Below are 15,920 nucleotides of genomic sequence, written 5' to 3' on the forward strand. Positions count from 1 at the left end.
TGCACAGACTCAGAGGTAACCACAGCTTTGGAGCATCCTTGGACATGCACACCGGTTAAAGTGGGTGAAGCATCTGATGCTGGGTGCAGGAAGTTCTCCTGTGTGGAGTCTGGATGGGCAGAAGTCTCTTCGGGCAGGAGAACCGGAGCACTACCCACGCACATTACCCGTTGGGGCTTCTCCGGGATACAGGGAGATGAAGCTTCAGTAGGGACTTCAAGGTTGGGGTCAGGAGGTCTCAGGGAGGACAGACCCTGGCGTGACGGCTTGCCTCTACGTCTAGCACGTCTGGACTGCCTCTTGAGGTTGGGAGAAGTATTCCGGAAAGCGTAGTCACCCTGTGAGGATTCTGGGTGGGCAGTAGTCTCATTGGGCTGGAGGACTATTGCGCTACCCACACACATTACCCATCGGGGCTGCTCCGGGATATTGGGAGGTGAAGCTTCAGCAGGAGCCTCCGGGTTAGGATCATCGAAGACCATTAGAAAGGCCACCAGGAAGGCCATTAGGTCCAGGAGGATCGGATCCCGTGTTTCATATAGGGGGTTGATCCATTCCAAGGCATCACCCGCCAGGTAAGACATAATAAATGCCACCTTAACCCGATCGGTGGGAAAACATAGAGGGTAGAACTTGAAGTGTAGCATGCATTGCTCCACAAATGCACGACTTTGTCTTGGATCCCCATAGTAACGTGGCGGATCCGCAGGAACGAGAGCAGATAGATCCATCTGGACGGGTGCGTAATTCGCCTGGAACTCAGCTGAGAAAAAAAAAAAAAATTTTATTTATTTATTTATTTTTAATGCATGTATTCGCTGGAAAACTTCTCAGACAGCGAAGGCCGTGGGGCTCAACGGGAACCATGGCCTGAGCATGCTGTTATGCACACGCCCGGACTGACTGGCGTGTGCGGGTGTTGTGGTTCCACTGGACCATGGACCGGAGAGTGCCTGGAGGGGCGTGACTAAGTATCTGGCCGATCCGACCAAGGTGGCACGACGGCATACGACGCCAGTGCACCAGGGAGAAACCGGGCAGAGGGACCAGGTGCTACTCCAGGTCAAACTCCGGACACGGGGGTTGACCCACACTGGAATTACTGGAACAGGCAGGTTAGGCTGGCACAGACTGGTGGATGTAAGCAAACACGGCAGGTATGCAGAGGGGTGGATACAGGCGAGTATGCAGGCAGGGAGGTACTGGCCGAAAGGACGGGCTGGAGCACAGAAAGGTTAAGACCCAGTACAGACTGGGTCACAGAACCGCAGATGCGGTAGACAACCACAGCAGAGAGGGAACGCCCAAAGCGGTGGGCAAGAACAGAGCAGGACGGGGCTGCCGGAGCAGCGAACACAAGCAGGGCAGGACAGGACTGCCGGAGCAGCGGGCAGAAGCAGGGCAGGACAGGACTGCCGGAGCAGCGGGCAGAAGCAGGGCAGGACAGGACTGCCGGAGCAGCGGGCAGAAGCAGGGCAGGACAGGACTGCCGGAGCAGCGGGCAGAAGCAGGGCAGGACAGGACTGCCGGAGCAGCGGGCAGAAGCAGGGCAGGACAGGACTGCCGGAGCAGCGGGCAGAAGCAGGGCAGGACAGGACTGCCGGAGCAGCGGGCAGAAGCAGGGCAGGACAGGACTGCCGGAGCAGCGGGCAGAAGCAGGGCAGGACAGGACTGCCGGAGCAGCGGGCAGAAGCAGGGCAGGACAGGACTGCCGGAGCAGCGGGCAGAAGCAGGGCAGGACAGGACTGCCGGAGCAGTGAGCAAAAGGGTAAGAGCGGAGCAAGGCTGCCGGAGCAGTGAGCAAGGAGTCAGAGCAGGACGGACAGGGCTCTGTTCACACGGAACAGACAGGAAGGGAAAGGCAGAGCCAGATACCCACAGGGTACTTGCAGTGAAGTAGCGAGGGGACCACAAACTCACAAACGGGAGTACAGAGACAACAAGCAGGAGTTAGGTACGAGTTCAGACTCTGCAGAAAAAGGAAAGGAACGGACATAGAGGCAAAACAGGTAAAGGATAGGAGAGAGTTCAGACTGGAACTGAGTGTACGGAAGAGACCGACACTGCAGCGGGATACAGGAGCGGGTCTGGGAATACGGCCCCCAGAGAGGCGGGACGAACAGGCAAGGAGCGTGTTCAGACAGGACAGACAAGATACAGGAACGGATCTAGGTAATCGGCCCCTAGAAGGCGGGAGGAACAGGCTAGGAGCGTGTTCAGACAGGCCTGGAAATACAGCCTCCAGGAAAGGCAGCAGGCAAGAGTACACAGACAGGACTCAGTTCAGACACGGGAACAGATACTGCAAGACAGGAGAAATAGACAGGACTCAGTACAGACAGGAACAGATGCCGCAAGGCAGGGACACAAACAGGACTCTGTTCAGACGGGAACAGATACCGCAAGGCACAGACAGGCAGATCTAGGAATACGGCCCCTAGAAGGCGAAAGAACAGGCAAGAAGCGTGTTCACAAGAACAGACCACAGTTCAGACACAGAACTGGAAAACAGGCAGGAAAACAGGATAGGACCTGGCATGTCAGAGACAAAAAAAAGCCGACTGACAGGACACAATGCTCAGGCGCCATCTTGAGGAAGAAGGTGGTATAAATACCCAAAGATGGACAGCAATAGGCTGAAGGTGCAACAGGGGCGTGTCCGCAGCAGGTACAAGAAACAGGAAGTTCAGCGGGCGTCGCCCTATGCAGCCAAAACAGACAAACAGACAGCAAGGAGGGAAGCCAGAGAGACATTCTGGACTGGAGATCAAGTGCGCGCTCTTGCACAGTGGGAGATGGACCACCATGCAAGGACGCCGCCAGGTATGTTACATAATGCTTAAACCGTTCTGTGACGGCCCACACCACTGCCAAGAATTCTAGCTTGAAGGAGCTGTAATTCTCCGGGTTTCTTTCAGTGGGCCTCAGCTTCCGGCTGGCATACGCGATCACCCTTTCTCTGCCCTGTTGGTTTTGTGACAGTAAGGCTCCCAGCCCCACATTACTGGCGTCTGTGTGGAGGATAAAAGGCTGGCCATAATCGGGGTAGGCCAGGATCTCATCCCCCGTGAGAGCCATCTTCAACTGGCGGAAGGACTCCTCTTCTGGCTTGTCCCACTTGAAGGGTGGCTTTTGACTTCTGGATTTGGATTGACCTATCAGGAGGTCCTGCATTGGAGCTGCCATCTTAGTGAACCCGGGGATGAACCTTCGGTAGTAGCCTACCAACCCGAGGAACTGCCTCAGTTCTTTGATGTTTGAGGGGCTTGGCCAGCTCTTGATTACTGTGACCTTGTAGGGGTCGGGGGCTACTCCTTCTGCACTCACCACGTGCCCTATGTACTGGACCTTCGGTTTCAACAGGTGACACTTTGATGGTTTCACCTTCAGGCCATAGCCTGCCAGGGCTTCGAACACCTCTGCCAGGTGTTTTAGATGGTCCTCGTAGGTCTTCGAATAGACGATCACGTCGTCCAGGTAAAGTAGGACCGTCTTGAAGTTTCGGTGCCCTAGACAGCATTCCATCAGCCTCTGGAAGGTCTCTGGTGCGTTGCAGAGCCCGAAGGGCATACAGTTGAATTCGCTCAATCCCATCAGGGTGGTGAAGGCGGTCTTCTCCTTGTCAGCCTCTGCCACAGGAACCTGCCAGTACCCGCTAGTAAGGTCCAAAGTAGAGAAGAAGTTAGCTGATTTTAGGGCTGCTAAAGACTCCTCTATCCTAGGTAACGGGTACGCGTCTTTATGGGTGATACGATTGATTTGTCTATAGTCCACGCACATTCTCATGGTACCGTCTTTCTTTTTTACCAGAACCAAGGGGGCTGCCCAGGGGCTACAGCTATCTCTAATGACCCCCGCTTCTTTCATTTCTCTAAGCATGCCCTTTGCATTCTGATAATGTGCAGGGGGTACAGGTCTGTGTCTCTCTTTTATTGGTGGGTGGCTCCCCGTGGGGATGTGGTGTTCTACTCCCTTTACTCGGCCGAAGTCTAGTGGGTGCTTACTAAAAATTCTCGTACTCCTGAACCACCAGGTAGACTCCTTGTTTTTGGTGCAGGGGAGTGGAGTCAGCACCCACATGGAGTTTCTGGCACCAGTCCTCCTTGTGTTTCTGGGAGCCATTACCCTCCACCGGGGGAGATGGAGGCAAGGGTTCCACGACCCTGATAGCATTGTGTTCGACGGCAAACAATTTGGCTAGTGTAGCGTACCGGGGCAAGTGTACTTCCCTTTCCCCAATGTTTAAGATCCGGACGGGCTGTCAAAATGGTGGGCCTGCTGTCTGAGTACACGGGTTCTACCATGGCTTGGTAGTCTCTCCCTCTTAACCCGATTGCAGTCCGACACCAGATCATCATTTTGCTTTTGGGAGGCATGGCAATGGGGAACGAGTCGCTCATCCTCACGCTACCGATCTCACCACCAGACAGTTCTACCTGTTGCCGTCTCATCAGGGCTCTTATCTCTTTCTGGAGGACCCTCTGTTGGCTGGAGCTCGCATTCATCGCCACCTGCTGCAAAATCACAATTACTTCTGAAAGACAGTTTTCAATCACATTAGTACCCAAGGTTATTTTAGGGTGACTTTCACGACCGTCAATGTCCACAATGATCACTCCCTGTGCCGGCAGTTCAACCTTACCAATCTTGATAGTCATCTCTCTGAACCCCACCTGCGGCACGGGCTGGCCATTGCTGGCGATGATGCTCAAGTTATCGTCTGGATAACGGGTTATATCCGCGTCACTCCAGTACCGCTTGAAAAGTACGTAGGGGATGGTAGTCACTTGGGACCCGGTGTCCAGCAGTGCACTCATGGGGATACTGTCCAGCACTACGGGTAAGACCGGGCGTCCCCCCACGTACTTATCACGCCAATTAGACGGGCCTGATGACCTTATGCCTGGGGGTTGGCCCTCTGCCCCAGGTCGGACCCATTTAAAGTACAGTACCTTGCTATGTGTCCTGGCTGACTGCAACGGCGGCAAATCGGCTGTCCATCCTCAGTGTAACGGTCAGCGGGCCTCCCTCTGAACGACGGGATCCTCCTCTGTTGACGCCACGGGACATCCTCCGGACTGGAAGCCAGCTTGATTGGTCTTGACAGTTCCACCTGCAACAACTGTCAGTGCAGCCACACTTTGTTAGCTCCTGGACCTGATGGTTCAGGTTTGCAGGCTGGGATGCATTTAGGGCCTGTGCATCAGCCCCCACAAGGTCTGCAGGGTAGGGCGCCGCCCCCCTGGTGGTAAGTGATGGCAGGGCGCCGGGAAGCTACACCGCCACCTGGTGCGGGTTCTCGAAGCACCCGGATGGCCCTATGCTTGAACTGCGCAAAAATCAGATCGGGGTTCTGTAGGGCCATAAGGCGCAGCTGGGTTCTGTGGGTGCTGGACAGCAGACCTTCTATGAACTGGTCGGTCAACAGTTTATCAGTGTCCTGCATGCTGCCAGGGTCAGCTTGCTTTATTGCTCCCAGAGCTTCTTGCAGGTTCAAGGCATAGTCTCTGATACTATCTTGGGCTCGCTGCTTACAGCCATAGAACCGCATTTTGATCTCTGCTGAGGTACGGGTGTCAAAGGTACCCCGCAGCCGGGTCAGAATGTCCTTTACAGTCCTTTTCTCCTCATCTGACCATGATTTCACTTCCCGCTGGGCTGCACCGGTTAGCTGCCCCGTCAGAATGAATGCTCACTTTCTGTTCTTCTGTCAGGGGATAAACTTTAAATAATCTGTGCAGTCTTTCCTTAAAGTCAGTTAACGTATGGGATTCCCCTGAGTATTGGGGCAGCCAGGCTGCTCCGGGGATGTAGGGCATGGAGAACGGCATCACCGCTGCTGCAGCCACGCTGGTGGTAGAAGGTCCCTCCGCGTCCATCATCTTCCTCCCCCCTAGTTAAGCGTGGCTAACTTTCCGATGATCCTCTTCGGTAGGCCGCAGCTCCGCTGGTGCTGCTCCGGGCGAGGACCTTGCGTCGCATCCTGGTGATGTCAGCGTAGCTCTCGCTCCTTCCAGGACCTTGTGCAGCGTCGGTGCGTAGGGCAGGGCTTCAGGTCTCGCGCGGTTTGGACGTCCACGCCCCTCTTCTTCCCGCGCGGCGTCCTGAAGATGGCATCCGATGGCGGGAACATGGCTGAGGATGGCGGGAAACGGCTGAAGATGGCGGGAAACGGCTCCGGATGGCGGGAAACCTCTTTTTCAGCTAAGTGTACAGTCTTTTTCAGGCACGCAATACCCGTTTGTGGCGGGTTGGTCACAATCCTGCCGACTACGCCAAAAGCTGACTCGCCCCCTGGGCCGTGGGACACCCGGAACCAGGCTTCAGATCAATGTTGGGGGTAGTAGTGGCAACCCAATCCCGTGGCTCAGGGTGGTCAGACCAAATGCTGTGGCAGTCTATTTGTAGGGTTTTTGAATGTCCGACTACGCCACCCATGGATTGCATTCAGGGATGATCGCCGCTGCAAGGCAGACCGCTGAGGCTGATGTTGGTATACAGCACAGGGATAGGATAACTCCCCAAGGGAAGAGTGTAGCCTCAGGGCAGTGTAATAGGATGCTGGGGGTGATGGTGCAGGCCGCAATAATAAGGGTTCAGAGTCTGCTTCAAACAGTCCAGGGTCTTTATTGTAGTTAGTACTAATGACCCAACAGGAGTACAAGGTAGGAATGGGCCTGGGTGTCTGAGAGCATTCGGGCAAGCCCCACTGGTCAGGGTGGGTGGGTAGGTCTACCGTTCTCTCTCTGCCCTTGCTGACTATCCCCCTTTTCGTGGTGTGATAGCCCACGTCCCTGAGCTGGCCGTGTACTACGCCTGTATGGCTTGCGACTTGGGCCTTAGGTACCTGTTGCTTCTCCGTGCTGTACCGGTCCCTCTGTGTGGCGGAGCCTCCCGGCTTCTTAGGCCAAGGAACCTGAAATCCCTTGCGGGTTGGTTATCTGCTGCCGGGCTTGCAACCCTGACAGCCTCGGACCCCAGTGTCCGGTTGTGTAGTTCTCTCTCAGCCAGGACCGGCTCTCGTTGCCTCTGTCCCTGGCTTGCTGTTCCTCCTTTGCCTCCCGGACTCCTCAGCTGCTGCTGACCTGTCCCTTTCCTCTGGGAACCCTTCTGGATGCTTCAGAAGTGGGTCCTGGTCTCTCTAACCCTGCCCTCAGTTCCAGCATTTATAGGGGCAGCCTGCTCCCCCTACTGGCCTGGGACAGGAGGTGCAGCATGCTAATGGTCCCTGACCAGAGAACCTCCCTCCTGCTCTCAGACACAGCCTTTAATATTTGTGGCATCCAGGCCTGGGGTGACACATATACATGGACTGAGGGGGAGCATATATACATGGACTGGGGGAGGGAGCATATATACATGGACTGGGGGAGGGAGAATATATATATGGACTGGGGGAGGGAGCATATATACATGGACTGGGGGAGTGCAGCATATATGCAAGGATTGGGGGGCATAGATACAAGGATTGGGGGCATATATACAAGGATTGGGGAGGGCAGCATATATACAAGGATGGGGGGGCAGCATATATACAAGGATGGGGGGAGGGCAGCATATATACAAGGATGAGGGGAGGGCAGCATATATACAAGGATGGGGGGCGGGTAGCATATATACAAGAATGGGGGAGGGCAGCATATATACAAGGATGGGGGGAGGCCAGCATATATACAAGGATGGGGGCATATACCCAGATGGGAGTGAGCACATTCTTTATTTCTGCAGTCTCAGACCCCTGCTCCTTCCTGTGGCTGCTCTATACTGCGCTCACCTGCTCTTTGTATCAGTTGTTTTTTCTAAACTAAAACCTCAATATTTAAGTTAAATTGCCGTGTTGGCACTTGGCGATAAATAAGTGGGTTTTGGATTGCAGTTTGGGCACTCGGTCTCTAAAAGGTTCGCCATCACTGGCCTAAGGGATTTTACATGTAACATTATCACTCCAAGTCACACAGCGCAGATGCAGAATAATATTTACCGTATTTTTCGAACTATAAGATGCACTTTTTTCCTCCAAAATTTTGGAGGAAAATGGGGGATGCGTCTTATAGTCCGAATGTTGGGGGGTGTGTATATATATATGTGGGGTGTGGGGGGAGCGGTAGCGGTGGAGGAGCTGGGCACAGGAGGCAGCAGCCGCCCGCTGCAGCCTACACTGTCCTCGCTGCTAAAGAAAATGAATATTCAATGCTCCTTAATAGCGGCACACAGTGTAGCCGCGCTGCGGCTCCTGCCGAAATCGCCTGTGCCCGCTGTTAAGGGGCATGAATAGTCAACCTCTCTCCACGCCTATGGGTGTAGGGAGGGGGTGAATATTCATGCCCTTTAATAAGCGGGCACACGCGATAGTCCGGCAGCAGCAGGAGCCGCAACGCGGCTACGCTGTGTGCCGGCAATGAAGGAGAGTCAAGTCACTGCTCCCCGCGCACACACTCCCGGCGTGGGGAGCAGTGACTTCCGGCAACTGATCTCTCCTTGTGAGCCGCGCATGGCAGTGACGTCATGCGCGGCTCACATGGCGAAATCAGTGCAGGCAGACAGGACGCAGCGCTGGAGCAGAGGGAAGAAAGGTGAGTAGGAGTGTTTTTTTTTTTTTTATGTGCAGCGTGATGGGGATTAGGGGGACCATGCATACCAGGATAGGGATTAGGGGGACCATGCATACCAGGATAAGGATGAGGGGTATCATGTATACCAGGATAGGGATTAGGGGTGCCATGCATACCAGGATGGGGATCAGGGGTGCCATGCATACCAAGATAGGGATGAGGGGTGCCATGCATACCAGAAGAGGGATGAGGGGTGCCATACATACCAAGACAGGGATGAGGGGTGCCATGCATACCAGGACAGGGATGAGGGGTGCCATGCATACCAGGACAGGGATGAGGGGTGCCATGCATACCAGGACAGGGATGAGGGGTGCCATGCATATCAGGATAGGGATGAGGGGTGCCATGCATACCAGGACAGGGATGTGGGGTGCCATGCATGCCAGGACAGGGATGAGGTGTGCCATGCATACCAGGATAGGGATGAGGGGTGCCATGCATACCAGGATAGGGATGAGGGGTTGCCATGCATACCAGGATGGAGGGATGCCAGGCATACCAGGATGGGGATGGGGACCACGTATAAAAGGAAGGGGGGGGACATATATACCATGATAGGGGATATTGTCAGAATTGGGGGACATTACCCCTATACCAGTGTCAGCAGAAGACCCCCTCCCCCTTGAAAGTGCATCATGACCACATTTTTTGCTTAAATTTTTTTTTTTTTCCTCCTCTAAAACCTAGGTGCGTCTTATGGTCCGGTGCATCTTATAGTCCGAAAAATACGGTACATCACTGCACTTACCTCTGACGTCTCATCTGATCAGAGTCGGTTTCTGCTGCTTGTTCTCCATCTGGTCAGACCTTCATGTCGACAACTCCCAGCCACATCTCGTCTTGTCATGATGATCTCCAGCCTAGAAAATAACAAGGTCACATATATTGTATACATACTGTACATGTGTCTCCCCCGCACTGTGCCCCTGAATACAGGTATGTACCCCCCCATTAATATACTATTAGCCGCTTAGTAATCAAAATATAAAGTGATGAGCAGAACTGTGCCCGACATTAACTATAATCTCCACTGGCCAATAATAAAATTTTTTCAGTCTCTGTGACTCTCCCCAATTAACTATAAGGCTATGTGCACACAGAAAATATACAAGGCTTTACAGTACAAGCAAAGTGAAACCCCCATCATTGCTCTCTCCCAGCACCCCCATCATTACTCTCTCCCAGCACTCCCATCATTGCCCTCTCCCAGCACCCCGTCATTGCTCTCTCCCAGAACCCCCGTCATTGCTCTCTCCAAGCAACCCCCGTCATTGCTCTCTTCCAGCACCTCCATCATTGTTCTCCCACCACCCCCATCATTGCTTTCTCCCAGAAACCCCTGTCATGGCTCTCCCCAGCCCCATTATTGCTCTCCCCATCATCCCCATCATTGCTCTCCCCATCCTCATCATTGCTCTCCCTACCATCCCCATCATTGCTCTCCCCACTATCCTCATCATTGCTCTCCCCACTATCCTCATCATTGCTCTCCCCATCCTCATCATTGCCACCATCCCCATCATTGCTCTCCCCATCCCCATCATTGCTCTCCCCATCCCCATCATTGCTCTCCGCAGCTCCATCATTGCTCTCCCCAGCCTCATCATTGCTCTCCCCATCCCCATCATTGCTCTCTCCAGCCCCATCATTACTCTCCCCATCCCCATTATTGCTCTCCCCATCCCCATCATTGCTCTCCCCAGCCCCATCATTGCTTTCCCCAGCCCCATCATTGCTCTCCCCAGCCTCATCATTGCTCTCCCCATCCCCATCATTGCTCTCTCCAGCCCCATTATTACTCTCCCCATCCCCATTATTGCTCTCCCCATCCCCATCATTGCTCTCCCCAGCCCCATCATTGCTCTGTCCATCTCCATCATTGATCTCTCCAGCCCTATCATTGCTCTCCCCATCCTCATCATTGCTCTCCCCAGCCCCATTATTGCTCTCCCCATCCCCATCATTGCTCTCCCCAGCCCCATCATTGCTCTACTCACCATCATAATTGCTCTCCCCATCCCTATAATTGCTCTCCCCATCCCCATCATTGCTCTCTGCAGTCCCATCATTGCTCTCCCCATCCCAATCATTGCTCTCCCCAGCCCCATCATCATCATCATTGCTCTCCACATCCCCATCATTGTTCTCCCCATCCACACCATCCCCATCATTGCTCTCTCCAGCCCCATCATTGCTCTCCCTAGCCCTATCATTGCTCCCCGCATCCCCATCATTGCTCTCTCCAGCCCCATCATTGCTCTCCCAATTCCAATCAATGCTCTCCCCATCCCCATCATTGCTTTCTCCAGTCCCATCATTGCTCTCCCCATTCCCATCAATGCTATCCCCATCCCCATCATTGCTCTCCCCCTCCCCATCATTGCTCTCCCCAGCCCCATCATTGCTCTCTCCATCCCAATCATTGCTCTCCCCATCCCCATCATTGCTCTCCCCATCCCCACCATCCCCACCATTGCTCTCCCTATCCCCATCATTGCTCTCCCCAGCCCCACCATTGCTCTCCCCAGCCCCATCATTGCTCTCCCCATTCCCATCATTGCTCTCCTCATCCTTATCATTGCTTTCCCCAGCCCCATCATTGCTCTCCCCAGCCCCATTATTGCTTTCTCTAGCCCCATCATTGCTCTCCCCAGCCCCATCATTGCACTCCCTATCCCCATCATTGCTTTCTCCAGCCCCATCATTGCTCTCCCCATTCCCATCAATGCTATTTCCATCCCCATCATTGCTCTCCCCATCCTCATCATTGCTCTCCCCAGCTCCATCATTGCTCTCCCCCACCTCCCCTCATACTCCTGTTCCTCTCCCCAGCGTTTCAGTTTAAAAAAATAACTAAATAAATAAATAAAAACTTACCTCTCTCCTCGCTCCCCTGCAGCAGCATCCTCCTCGTTGCCAGAAACTTTCGCTCTGACCCAGGCGCGCGCTGCATGGTGACATCATCAAGCAGCGTGGGCCTGTGTCAGGGAGGAAGCGCCGGACAGGAAGCAGAGGTGAGGACAGATCTCTCCAGTTCCGCTGCCATTTTTCCCCTCTCAGCAGCGGAGCTGGAGGGATCGCTCCCTGCCCACCGCATATGATGAGGGCAATCTGGCCATGGGCCCCCCCCCTGGAGCCTGGGGCTCCGAGAAGCAGGCCAGATTTCCCTCAATATTAGCCATCCAGCAAGGGCCCGCCTGCACCGCCGGGCCCCGGTGCAGTTGCACCAGCTGCACCCGCGATAGGTCCGCCACTGCTGACAGTGTATGGTAAGGGCTCAGGAGTCTAGCTCTATCCACACGCAGCGGATGCCAGCTGTATTACATGGCTCGCACCTGTGTCTAACAGCCGTGGTCGGAACTGAGATACGATCGCTGCTGTTAACCATTTAAATGCTTCTATCAATCACTGCCAGCAGCATTTAAATGGAGTAGTTGTGCACATTAGCTCCCATTGACCCCCCGCAAGGCAATCGTAGGGCACCTATGGGTAGCCATGACAGTTGAGGGCGTGCTGACGGCCCACATGACTGCCCTTATGCTATTATGATTCTCCTGTGAAGCTAAGCCACAGACTGAGCTTCATAGGAGATAGTGATTTTCACTTTATACCTCAGAATCCCTCACTAGTTTGAAAAAATAAAATGAAAAAATAATTTTTACAGATATAAAAAATATAGAAAAATTTGAATCACCACCCTTTCCCCTCATTAAAAATAAAGACATAAAAAACATACCTGGCATTGCTGCACCCCCCTTCCCCCCTACCCCTTCCGATAGGTCAGGTAACAAGTTCTGATGACCACTTTGACAACAATTGTTAACTTTTTCACCAAAAAATGCCAGCAAAAGTAAAAAAGAAAGTGATGTACTTTAGGGGTGAGGCTCAACAGGGAGTGCATTTTCAATGTTAGATATAGAATCTTTCATTGTTTGGGAACTATTTACATAATACTAGGGACAAATAGCGATATTTATCCCTGACATCCTATATTTTATATGCCAAACATAAGGACAGTCGTGGGAACTAACATAACTTAACTATAATGGGGGCCAATTCTTTTCAATTAAGGTGTCCAGCATTTAGATACCCTAATGGAAATGCTAAAGAGATAAGTATGATGGTTTTAATGTCCGTCATGCGACAAATACTGTTTGCAACAAAATTGGAGGTATTCCTGCACTGATGGTGGTTCTGGAGCCATATTTCTGGACTGATAGTTGTACTGATGACATATTAATTTACTAATGGTAGGTCTTGTGTCATATTCTTGTACTGATGCTGGTCTTTGTGATGTATTCATGTAGTGATGGCTGTTCTGGTGCTGTATTCATGTACTACCGATGGCTCAGGTGATGTATTTATGTAGTGGTGATGGTTCTAGTGCTGTATTTATCACCAGAACCATCATCAGTACATGAATATGAAACCAAAATCATTAGTACATAAATAGAACACCAAAGCCACCAATAGTGCATAAATAAAGTAACAGAACCATAATCAGTATACAAATAGAATTGGTCACTAGAACCACCATCAATACATGAATATGTCACTAAAACCACCATCAGTACATGAATACTTCACGAGAACCAACGTCAGTAAATACAACACCAGTACCATCATCAGTACATTTATACATCACCAGAACCACCATAAGTACATGAATACATCACCAACCTTAGGACAGCAATCAATTGTAATGTCAGTACAGACCTATATACATTTGTATCTCATGAGCCTACAACTCCCAGTATGTCATTAACAATAGTAAGGGGATGCTGGGAGTTGTTATCAGTCTGCAGACCACATAGGAACCACAGTACTGATGAGATGTAGTCAGTATCAACAAGTAAACATTTACATCCAGGTACCTTATAGGTGACATCTTGTCTGATTGCGTTGTTTCTTTTTTTTCGTTCTCATCTTGTCCAGACACAATGGTGACTTTTCACATCCACAGCTCATCTCTGCAGGCTTCCCTCTTCTCCAGTCTTCTACAGCACATCACGACACAGTGCCCTTAAAAGTAAGAGTGTTATTAAACTTCCCTCTGCACAGTAGCATAGCTACCAGGGAGGCAAAGGTCGCCCCGGGCCCCGTGCTTAGGGGGGGCCCACCACGGGGCACCCACCCGGAGCTATGCTATGCTTAACTATATCGGAGTGCACAGCACTCCATATACTTGAGCCAGGGTTAGACAGCAAGCAACTTGCCGCCGGCTCCCTTGTCCCTGTGCTCAGCTGTATTCATCTGAGCAACACTGCAGAGAGGGGATGTAGGGGAGCGCTCATCATCTCCCCGCCCCGATGTGCAGTAGAGTGAAGAGGTCGCACACAGCTGACCTCATCACTCTGCTGCGATCACTGAGCCACAGAGCGGCAAAGGACGCATTGTGCTTGCTTGTTATGGGGCAGTGGGGAAAATTGTGAGAATGAGCAGCAAGGGGAGTGGACCATATAGAAAAGTGTTGGGAAAGTAAGGAGAGGAGGAAGAATGGGAACAATATGGAGAAGTGGGGGGACCATTTGGAGAAGTGGGGGACATTATGGAGAGGTGGGGGGCCGTATGGAGAAATGGGTGTTCAATATGAAGAAATGGGGGGACAGTATGGAGAGGTGGCAGCGTAGGTGACAATATGGGTATGGGGGAATAGGATGGAGAATTGGGAGCGTCTAAGGGCCATATGGAGAAGAGGGAGTGTGGTGGGATTGTATGGAGGAGTGGGGGGACCATATAGAGATGGGGGGACATTATGGAGGGGTAGGTGGACCGTATGGACAAGTGGTTGTATAATATGAAGAAGTGGGGGGGCAGTATAGAGAGATGGGAGCGTAGGGGACAATATGGAGAAATGGGGGTACAGAATGGAAGTGTATGGGTCCATATGTTGAAGTGGGAGTGTGAGGGAATTATATGGAGAAGTAGTGGAACAGTAAGTAGAGATGGGAGCGTGGGGAACAATATGGAAAAGTGGGGGTACAGCATGGGGAAGTGAGGGAACAGTATGTAGAGATGGGAGTGTGGCGGGACAGTATGGAGAGGTGAGAGCTTTGGGGACAATATAGAGAAGTGTGGGCACAGTATGGAGAAGTTGGATTCATGTACTGACAGTGCATCTGGTAATGGATTCATGTACTGACCATGGTCCAGATCATGTACAAATGTACCAATCCATAATGGATCAGAGGTCGTCACCCTGCTGAGACGGTCACCTTTCTGCCACTGTCACCCTACTGTGGCCGTCACCCTGCTGCCGCCATCACCCTGTTGCCGAAGTGGGAAAGGTAAGCACCTTATAGAGCCAAAACTTATAGGGACTTTTATTGTATATGAGGGATGTTAATGTGAAGGCACCGTATCTTGTGGGCTGTATGCAGAGGAGGAAAAGTGTGGTTCTAGTGCTCTATTCTTCTACTGGTTCTGACACTGCATTCATTTACCAATAGTGGTTCTGGTGCTGCATTCATGTACTGACACTGGTTCTGTGTATATGGTAGCTGTAGGCCCACTATACTGTGTATAGGGAAGCTGTAGGGCATTATATTTTGTATAAGGGAGCTATGGGCCCATCAAACTGTATATAGAGGAGCTGTGAGGACATCATACTCTGTACAAGGGAGCTATGGGTCCACTATACTGTATATAGAGGAGCTGTATATTGGAGGACCCAGTGGATATTATTAAATGTCAAGTAGACACTATTGAAGCATTATTGTTATAGGGGCACTCAGAGTATTGTAACCATCAATGGGGCAAAATGTGGACACTTTTCTAGGGCATTTGCACAGTGCATTAATCTTTTCAAGGCAGCAATTTTACCATCTAGAGAGCACAAAGGAGGCATTATTACTTCCCAAGGGGCAAAGTAGTGGCATTACTATGTGGGGCACTAAAATTAGCTCTGCACAGCAGGTGCAGTAATAGTGACACTTTCGACAGCAGAGGCTCAGTATTGGGTTATCAGCAGGTTGAGGAGTTTGTGCATGTTGGGGATAGATGGGGACGGGGCTGGAAATGTGAGAAGTCAAATGTGTTTTCATTGTAATCTCTGCAGACGAGTCCTGGCTCAAGAAGTTGTCATGTTGGTCTGGGCCAGATGGAAAAGACTGGAAAATGAATGACTCCACCAGAGAGAACGTCAGCTGTAAGTTAGTATATATAACTGTACTGTGATTACTTCTATGGTCTGCAGGTCTGGTATCTACCACTATATGGTCACCATATGGTGGTAATATCAGTGTTGGTGTTTGTGTTGAGATTCATTTTCAGAGCGTTCATCTCCTGAGGATCCTCTATACCCAT

The sequence above is a fragment of the Phyllobates terribilis genome, unplaced genomic scaffold (genome assembly GCF_046119375.1).
Source record: "Phyllobates terribilis strain yellow unplaced genomic scaffold, ASM4611937v1 Scaffold_1__5_contigs__length_1240528914, whole genome shotgun sequence".
Lineage (NCBI taxonomy): Eukaryota > Metazoa > Chordata > Amphibia > Anura > Dendrobatidae > Phyllobates > Phyllobates terribilis.